This window comes from Carcharhinus amblyrhynchos, unplaced genomic scaffold (assembly GCF_965287045.1).
Source record: "Carcharhinus amblyrhynchos unplaced genomic scaffold, sCarAmb.v2.hapA scaffold_42, whole genome shotgun sequence".
NCBI lineage: Eukaryota > Metazoa > Chordata > Chondrichthyes > Carcharhiniformes > Carcharhinidae > Carcharhinus > Carcharhinus amblyrhynchos.
In genome coordinates this window covers 4,053,448-4,063,583 of record NW_027649783.1, presented here as the reverse complement: position 1 = coordinate 4,063,583, position 10,136 = coordinate 4,053,448, and the positions used below count along the sequence as shown (strand labels likewise).

The following is a 10,136-nucleotide window of genomic DNA, read 5'->3' as shown; positions in this document are numbered from 1 at the left end:
ACACGACAGATCAGCCATGATCTTATTGAATGGCGGGGCAGGCTCGAAGGGCTAGATGGCCTACTCCTGCTCCTATTTCTTATGTTCTTATGAACATTATTAGGAATTATTTCTTTTAATGGATGTTTACTTTTTGGCATTAAATAGATTCAATCCTGAGTTACACGGAGTTTTGATCTACAAGAGAATCAAGACTTATGGGGACAGACACTGGAATTTGAGGCCACAATCAGATCAGGCATGATTTTACAGAATGGCAGAGCAGGCCTGATGGGCTGAATGGCCTTCTCCCTGCTCCTTTTTCTTATCTTCTGATATTACTCTTTTTCTGTCAATCTCTGTTACAGTATTTCAGTGTGGAATTAATTCAGTCTGATACTGCAGATGAATGTGCCCATGTCACTCTGCCCAACACTTACTGTCTGTGAGAGTGTAATGTCTCAATAACTGTACAAGACACAGTTAATGACCTTTGATCAGAAGTGGTTGGATCCTATGGCTCTCAAATGTTGAGGTTTGGGTTAAACCCACCACTTTCCCCTGCTTCTGCACAGCAAAGTCACTTTTTTAACAAGAACATACCTTCACAGAAACTGAGGGACTGAGTTCCACAACCGACATTCTGCCTGATTCAAGCAGCTCTTCATTTGGCTACTTCAAGCCTTGGTTTTCTGAGCAACAGCTGTATTATTTCACTGGTGGACACTGGAAATCTGAAACAAGATGAAAATTCTGCAAAAATACAACAAATCAGGCAGCATCAGTGGAGAAAGAAACAGAGTTCACGTTTCACCTCTCTGACAATCAGCCTGCAATAAAACAATTGTTGATACCTGCTAAAGGCGGGCCGCAGTTCCCACATGGGGAGGTAACGGTGTACTGGTATTATCGCTGGACTAGTGATCCAGAGATCCATTGTAATGCAATGGGACCTGAATATCACTACAGCAGACAGTGGCATTTGAACTCAATTAAAATCTGGAATTAAAGATCTAATGATGCCCACATTGTTAAAAAAAACATTTGGTTCACTGATACTCCTTTAGGGAAGCATATCTGCCCACATGACCTGTTCTGGCCTACATGTGACTCTAGACCCACAGTATGTTTTTGACTCTTAAATCCCCTCTGAAACGGCCTAACAAGCCACTCAGTTCAAGGGTAATTAGTGCAATAAATATTGGCCAAGCCAGTGACACACACATATCACATGAATGAAAACAATTCTCTGCGCCCCAGAAAGTGCTCTATCCAACACACTGCCTTGCCCGGGCACTGAGAGTGGGCATGATCCCCAGGGGCAGCCGCGGGGCAATCGGTGCTGGAACTTTCCCCACTGCCACTTGTCTCCCATTCCACCAAGCTGCCTGTGTCCTTTGGGAGTTTCCCACTTTCCTCCTCACAGTTGCCAATGCCTCCAGGTTTGGGGGCGTGTGGAAATGTTGAGCTTGTGTCCTGTACACCAAGGTGTGTGTCATTAATATATATCAGGAAGAGCAGGGCTCCTAACACCGAGCCCTGGGGAACTCCACTGGAAACCTTCCTCCAGTCTGAAACACACCCATTACCCACTCCTCTCTGTTTCCTCTCACTCACACTGTTCCATATGGGGCGGTGAGGATGGCCTCGCTGCACCATCCGCTTCATGGTGCCGCTCCCCCGGCTCCCTCCCCGCACCTCCGCCGGGCCCCGGGCGCCTCTGACTCGGTGTTACTGCGGCTGCGCGCGGCCCCACTGAACTGCCGGGAGCCGCACCGCGCACGCTCCGTGCTGAAAGCCGGTTTCCGGCGGATGGCGCCTGCGCCGTGCGGACCAATCTGAATGAGATAGACCGTATTCACTCGCGCGCTGAATCCTGGGTTCGATAGTAGTCATGATGTGGGTATGCCGGCGTTGGACTGGCGTAAACACAGTAAAAAGTCTGACAACACCAGGTTTTAGTAGGACTAAAACCTGGTGTTGTCAGACTTTTTCCTGGATTCCCCAGGCCTCCATTACATTGAATAAAACAGAACGTAAAATATATTTAAACCCATCAGCACTCTGAAAGAGATTTCCTCTCCCTTCAGTGCAATACTTCCTCTTATCTAAAGTACAGCCTCAAAATGCACTTCAATCCTTATTTATCCAATTACATTTTACATTTACTTTTCATTCTAATTGGTTTCGATTACAGGTATCATATTCAGGATCACAGCAACTTGCTGCCCAATGTAACGACAAATGTGTTCCCTGATGGTTTTCTTCCTTATTTCATACCATTCACAACGAACCTCTGCCGTTGGTTCACAGAAACATTTTATTCCCATTTACTCTGTTGAAACCGATTATGATTTTAATCACCTCTCTCAAAACTCCTCTCAACCTTCGTACCGACTTCAAATAGTATGAATGCAGGAAGTATGAATTTAATTTCGAAGTTCTGCAATTATATAACAAGTGAGCTGCTGCTAAGACAAACCGAGTTAATGGCAAATATTTCAGATCAACATCTTTTCATTAGAATGGTGGAAATTATAAATGTAATACATTATAGGTGAATGAAGAGGAAAGGGACTGACGTGAAAAAGAACGAAATGGAATATCCGTGACCATTTGGTCCAGACATGCATTGAATAATAAGATTTAGCCACACAGTTGAAAGGGATAATTACCAGATGTATAAAGGTTGAAAAATCTGAATGGAAGAAAGGAGCTCTGAACAACCAGGAAAGACCTAAGACAGAATGACCTGTGTGAGAGTAAGATGCAGAATGACAATGACAGGTGACTAGAAATTCTTATCAGAAATTAATCATCTTTTTTGGACTGATTGGAAATGTTCCAAGTGTGGGACATGGGAGCGACACACTTGAGAGCCCTGCCAACCACAGAGCGGTGAGAGAATTGATTGAGGAAAGGGAAGAAATATCATAAGTTCTTGAATGGAATGTTGCATAATCTCTCCTCACAGTTCGCTGTCTAAATGCAGGAAAAATAGTTTTTTTCAGCGTTATATATTTTTTCTCCAAAATTTCACTGCTAACAATGAGCTTTACATTGTTCGATTAACTGATTGCTTTGTATAACACCTCCCATCAGTCCGTAAACATGACTCAAGTCCAATCCTGAAATATAATCTTAAATCTAAATAAAGCTATCTAGGAAGGTATGAGAGGTGAATTTGCTAAATCAGATTCTGGATTAATATATTCATTAAATGGCATGACGATAGATAAACAATGGCTAATATTTAAAGCATAGTTGTACGTCTTACTTTCTGACACGTAAGCATACCTGGAAAAGTGCCTCAATCTTGGATAAAAAAAACAAATTAAACAGTATTGGATCCAAAGAAGAATGTAAGAACATTTATCACTGCTCCTTGGCATCTCCTAGGGCTTTCCCTGCCCGACATACCGTCCAGAGCTGTGGGGGGACATCTCCTAGGACAGAGGATCACTTCTCAGACTCTTGGCTAAGATCAAGCGTCAGATCAACCCCAAAATGGGCTGAAATGCCTCATCTTATCTGCTTGGATCTTATTTGTGTCCCTTGTGAGGACCTTGAATTGGATTCAATTGGATATTGAATTTGGCTTTTGGAGCAAACGAGGAATAGATTTGGGTTTGCCTGGTACATTCTCAGCATTGACTTTTTTTAACTGTAAGAAGGGAGAGGGTGATGTATCCATGCGGGGGATTAAATTCTCCAAAGCTGATGTCGGTTCTGGATCCCTGTTCCAGTATCCTGCCGGCTGTTCAGATGTGACAATGGGCACACATGGACCAGTGCGTATATGCAGTTGGGTATCTGTGGGACATCTTGCGTTGACAAATGCTCAGAACGTGCAAGACACAAAATGTAAATTTAGTTGGGAAGATTTAACACCGTAAATTGGGAAATTATGTGCAGCTAAATCTTTGCATTAAGAAGCTCAGAGATTAATTTCTTGTACATTTTTGTCCAACTTAGCTCATGGATCCTGGCAAGGTTACTGATGAGACATTCATGTGGGCTTTGTTTTTGTAATGAAGTCCGCGAAATGCAGCCTACATAAAAAGAGACCAATTTGCACCAGTTTTATATTACAGTCGTTTGGAATATTTGATTAGCCTTTTCCATAAATGCTGAAGTATTGAATTATCAAACGAGAGAGTTGGCAAAATCCCAACACAGGATGTATTCCTCTTGCAAAACACAAACTCAGCTACTGACACCTTTAACTGGCTATTGTCAATTTGTGGTCACGGTTGAAAAATGGCAGAAGCACATTCTGAAACTACAATAAAAATAGCAACATGAATATTACTTATAGAGTCATTTTACCAGAGCATGGAGCTGCATTTTAATAAGGCATTTTAAATAATATCCATCTTCAAAATATTCAAAAAGTGAATCTTTCTTTTGGCTTGGCGCTTTATTAATGACTAAGTCATTTTTTAAATGTGATACGTTTCATATAATCAGTTTGGGTATGAGAAAATTATACTGCCATTGCGTCATAGTTAATCTTATTAGTATTTCAAGCTCGTTAATAAAACTAATGACTGGAGAATACTAGGACATTGAAGGTAATGATTCACAAGTGGCTGCGTTGCCACTTTCAAAGTGTGTTACTTAACGTGATGGCTCTGCACTTCACAGAGCAGGAAATGCTCCATACTTCCAAGTTAATAATCTGGTGTCAGTTCAGCAGTCTGTCTTCTTCATAAAACCTGTAGCAAAATTTCCAAAAAGTCCCTTGACAATTTCCTACTGCAATCCATCTTAAACCTACATAATGAGTGGTGCTAAAAAGTTTTCCTTTATTGGCAATAGGCATATATATATAAAGGCATCTACATCATTTTCAACGGTTACATGTGTTGGTGTTTGTCTCTTTTACTCCGCAGGTGCGTTGGCCTTGTTGTCTAACTAGGGGCATGCACACGGTGGGTCGTGCGTGGGCTGCTCTTGGATGTTTCGAGAGTAGCCTAGTACTTTGCATCGTTTGTATATGCTTAAAACTGGACCAGCAGACGGGCACCACAACAGCTTAGTGACTATCACTGTTTGCTGTGCAGATACATGGATTTGGGCCTGTGTCTGTGGGAGTTTGCGCATTCTCTCTGTGGTTGCGTGGGTTTCCTCCGGGTGCTCCGGTTTCCTCCCACACCCCAAAGATGTGCTCTTAGGCTGATTGGTGTAACAAATTGTCCCTAAATTATTCTTCCCTGAATCTGGGTTCCAATGGGGGTACCATAAGCCTAGACATGGGTCAAGGGTGGAGGAGGAAAAACACGTTGTTAAAATGGCGGTGCGGGCTCGTTGGGCCGAAGGGCCTGTTTCCCGTGCTGTGTTGTTCTTTGTTTGTTAACATAAAAGCTTGGAGCAGGAGTCGGCCATTTGTCCCCTCTGCTCTGCCATTCAATACGATCATTTCTGATCTTTTCATGTACACGTTACACAAATGAGCAATCGGTCCATGCTACTTTGCCTGTGTCTGATCTTCTGTCTCCTGACAGTCTCGGCTGTTTTTGTGTGTGTTCCATTCTTTGTGTATTAGACAGTGGAATTGTGCCGCCAGGCGGAGCTGCCGAGCACATTTGCCATCAATAAACTGCAATACGACAGTAAAATTTTGTCCTGATGCTGCACAACAATAATAAACAGGAACTTATTAGCATGTAGCAGAGTGGCGCAGCGGAAGCGTGCTGGGCCCATAACCCAGAGGTCGATGGATCGAAACCATTCTCTGCTATTTACATTTTCAGGATCACTTTAAAAAAAATCTCTGCTCTCAAGTAACTGCTATTTCTTTCCAGGACACAGTTATCTTCATCAACCCTCGCTCACAATAGACAATGTAATCTGCCACAAGCTCACTGATGTAAATGCTACAAACGCGTCTTTCCCACTTTTCTCAAGGCAGTTCTGACACAGTCAAAAGACCTTAAGTCACATAATATCTACAGTTCTGATGGAAGCCATTCGGCCCATTTAAACTGCACCAACTTTCCGACAGAGCATCCCATCCATGCCCTGTAGTCAGAGTCCCACATGCCCACCCCGCTAATCTACCTAACCTTCACTTTTTTTTTAACCACACAAAGGGTAATCTGGAATGGCCAACCCGCCCAGCCTGAACGTCTTTGGACTGTGGAAGGAACCCGGAGTACCTGTTTTCCAGATGTAACTTGCCTGGGTGAATGCAGCTCCAACAACACTAGAAATTTGACACCTTCCAGTACAAAGCATCTGACTTCATTCGCTTCCCATCCAGAAAGAGTCGCTCTCTCCACCAAAAGTTAGTTAAAGCGTATTTATTAGTCACAAGTCTGCTTATATTACCACGGACAGACAGGGGCAGCATCTACAAAATGCATTGCCTGAATTCACAAAGGCGCATTTGACAACATCTTCCAAACCCACCATGACTGTGGCCTAGAGGAAAAGGGCAGCAGACACATCAGAACAACACCAATTAGAAATCTCCCTCCAAACCACTCACCATCAGGACTTGGAAATATATTGCCATTCCTTCAGTGCCAGTAGGTCTTCTCACTCCCCAACAGCCACCCACTGCCCCCCTCCTCTCCCCCAACCACCTCCAAACCGCACTGTGTGTGTACCTATATGACATTGGTGACAGCAGTTGAAGATTGCAGTTCAGCGCTGCCTATCCCAGGGCAATTATGGACGGGCAATAAATCCCGGCCGAGCCTGTGATGCCCTAATCCCAAGAATGAAGGAAGTAAAAAAAAATCAACTGATCAAAAAGGTTCCTCCTCACCTCTGTCTTAAAGAGGAGGTCACTTTAAAAAAAAAACTCCGCTCTTCTGATCATATTGTCAGTGTAATTCTGAGCACAATCAGGATTATTTAGTAAGTGTTGTCCCATTGCAGAATCACATTGTGCAGTAATGATGAAATGAGAAAATCTCTGTAGGTTTGGCAGCATCTATGAGGAGAGAAAAGAGCTGACATTTCGAGTCCAGGTGACCCTTTGTCAAAGTCCTTTGACATCTTACAGATGCTGCAGGACTTGCTGAGATTTTCCAGCATTTTCCTTTTTAGTTTCAGATTCCAGCATCTGCAGTAATTTGCTATTATTTGTGCAGTTGCGACCTGCCTGGTGGTGGATATGATAGGATTTGTCCTCATGTTTCACCACATCCCCGTAGCTATGGGCTGTCCAAGACACACAATTGGTTTTGCAATCAATTCACATGTTTCAATATCTGTTTCCATTCTGTATTTGAATTTGTCCGGTGTTGTTTCTGAGGGGGTCAGTTATATGCGTCTGTCAGACCCTTATAAAGTGTGTGGGTTGGATGAGTCTAATTCTGTCAATGGCTTCTTTGTCTGTGAGCATTTTATGTAACTGTGGGAACCATCCGTAACATTAAATCCCCTGGGGCTGTTTGTGGAACATGTGCTTTAATTTCCCTGTTTGTAGAACATCAGCTTCCTGCTGTAGCTATCAACGGAATTAATTCTGTGTATAAGTCTATGATGCTGCTAAAACTGCGAGTTTCATTTGGGATTTTTCACCCACGTCTCTCTCTATCTAATCTTCCATTTGTATCCATTAGTCTGTGTGAGACTTTGGTTGTTTCCAAATCTCTCAGTGACACAATTGGTGTGTGTGATTTATTTCATATCACTCAGACTCAGCTCCTGTGAGTGAGTGCAGGAAACAACCTGGATTTTTCAGCTGTTGACACTGAATATGTGATTCAGAACTATTATCTTATTTATCTGTCTTTAGGATTTAGTGTGAGTATGGGATTAATTAAATAACCTTCAATCTCTGGGACAAGTTATCAATTTGGATTAATTCCAAATCATTTTCCAACACAGAAACAGGCCACTGATGCAGTATGTTTTCAGCAAACAATGTGAGTGAGTTTCAGCCCAGTATTAAATCTCTGTCAGTGTGAACACAATTGTGAAAGATAATGTATCCTTCAACCTGATACTGGATTGTTATACAAGTTTCACTCAGGTTATTCACATTGATTTGGTCTGAGACACTCAGTCTGATCCTGAGTAAGAATTTTGACATGAATGTAAAATGGAACTCAGTCTGGAATTGGTACAGTGTCTTCTATCTGGCTCAGTGTGAGTGAACATAAGAACATAAGAAATAGGAGCAGGAGTAGGCCATCTAGCCCTTCGAGCCTGCCCCGCCATTCAATAAGATCATGGCTGATCTGTTGTGGCTCAGTTCCACTTTCCCGCCCTCTCCCCATAACCCTTAATCCCCTCTCTTATCAAGAACCCATCAACCCGCTTCTTAAAAATATTTAGCGAGGCAGCCTCCACCACTTCAACGGGCAGAGAATTCCAGAGATTCACCACCCTTTGAGTGAAGAAGTTCCTCCTCAACTCCGTTCTAAACCGCCTCCCCTTTATCTTGAGGCTGTGCCCCCTAGTCCTACTGTCTTTTTTGAGCGGGAAGAGTCTCTCCACCTCTATCCTATCCATCCCATTCATCATCTTATACGTCTCAATGAGATCTCCCATTAGTTTATAATTTATGGCTCTTTTCATAGGCATCAAATTGAAATTGTAACTTTTAGTTTCATAATCAGAGTGAGTTTTCAGCTGGAATCTGAGTTTGTATCTCAGGTTATACTCACTGTCAGAATATCTCAATCTGAGATTGTATTTCACATTTGTATCTAATGTATTTGTGAGAATACACTATGGGGATAAGTACAGCCACTTCCAAACCCCTGATGTGGGTGATATGACTGGGATTTAACTCGAATCTCAGAGTACCTAATGAAGGTTAATTGTGTAACATTTAACCGAAATACCGTTTCATCAGGTATTTAATTTGGAGTTAAAACTGCTCTATTGTGGGATTGACGCAGTGATGATCTGATAATAGTTTGGACTGGGATTGATGGATCCCCCGATCAGCGGTACTGATTTTAATTTGATTTCTTATTGTGACATGCAGTATTAAGCTGTGAAAACTCTGGTTTCCTGCGTGCTATACAGACCAAGCATCCCATTCACACAATATATAGGGGAGAAAGAGAGGAGAGGGTGCAGAATGCAGTGTTAAAAATCCTTCTACCAGGAGTGGGGTTCGAACCCACGCGGACATATGTCCATTGGATCTTAAGTCCAACGCCTTAACCACTCGGCCACCCTGGTACGAGAACTGGACATGATCGGGACACAGCGGCTGTCATTCCTGTTGGATTGAAAATGTGCCCCTGAAATGATTTGTGTTCTCGGAGACTGTGGAACTGATGAGCTGTCTGTGTCTCTGAGCTCGGACTGTGTGTGAGAAGGAGCTGGCGACACTCTCCCCTGGAACTTGTGTGGAGGAAACATCACGTTTGTTTTGGGTCTGTCAGATATTTCTCTGTGAAAACAAAGTCCATTGAATAACTCCAATCCAGATTGGGTCAGTTTCATCTCTATTAATAATCATTGGGAGCGGTTTGCGAGGCTGCAGCCAGACTCCAGCTCTGATTGGTCACTCTTGTTTCTATCCAATTCTTAACCAATCACAAAGCGAGGGAGTAGAAATGGGAGGTTTTGATTGGTTTACATTTTCAAATGGGAAAAACCCGCCAATTTCAGTGCAGGAAAAATACAAAATAACCGAACGCCTTAATGTTCAGGAAACTATTTCAATCTCACACTTTCTCATCTGTTTATTGTATTTTCCCCTCACTGAATCCTGCCGCTATTTTAGGAACAGTTTGAATTTCTCAATCTCTTATCTGGAACCGGCGGGAATCAGACCCCGCTCAGCAATTTAAAACCGAGCAAATCTCAGCTCAGTGGAAAAGCAGAAACAGAGAGAATCCCAACCAACCCCCTTCACACAGGCTTCACAGGGACAGAGAGAAACGGCTGATTTCTGATCCTCTCCCCTGAAAGCGGCCGGGAATGTTCCAATGGGAAGTGTGGAGAGAATCCCCGGCCCTATCCCGCCGGTGGGACAGGCAGCTTTGTGTCCGGAGAATAGGGAGGGCCCGGGGGGCGGAAGCGGATCTTAAAGCGCTGCAATGGACTCAGGTCCTGTGTGTGTACAAATCTCACTGATTCCGTCCTCTGGGAAAACTGTGGAATAAACAGATCAGCCCGAGAATAACCTCTTCATTCCCGCCTTTACTCTGTTCCCGGAGCGGCTCCCAGATCACCCG

The 10,136-nt window shown here is 43.2% G+C and overlaps 2 non-coding genes across 2 annotated transcripts; one reads left to right on the top strand and one right to left on the bottom strand.

The window, feature by feature from the left end:
* The first annotated feature begins 5,650 nt into the window (after positions 1-5,650).
* On the top strand, positions 5,651-5,722 carry trnam-cau (transfer RNA methionine (anticodon CAU)). The gene has a single exon. It is a non-coding gene; the product is annotated as a tRNA-Met (tRNA).
* A 3,327-nt stretch (positions 5,723-9,049) lies between these two features.
* On the bottom strand, positions 9,050-9,132 carry trnal-uaa (transfer RNA leucine (anticodon UAA)). The gene has a single exon. It is a non-coding gene; the product is annotated as a tRNA-Leu (tRNA).
* Between the last annotated feature and the right edge of the window lie 1,004 nt (positions 9,133-10,136).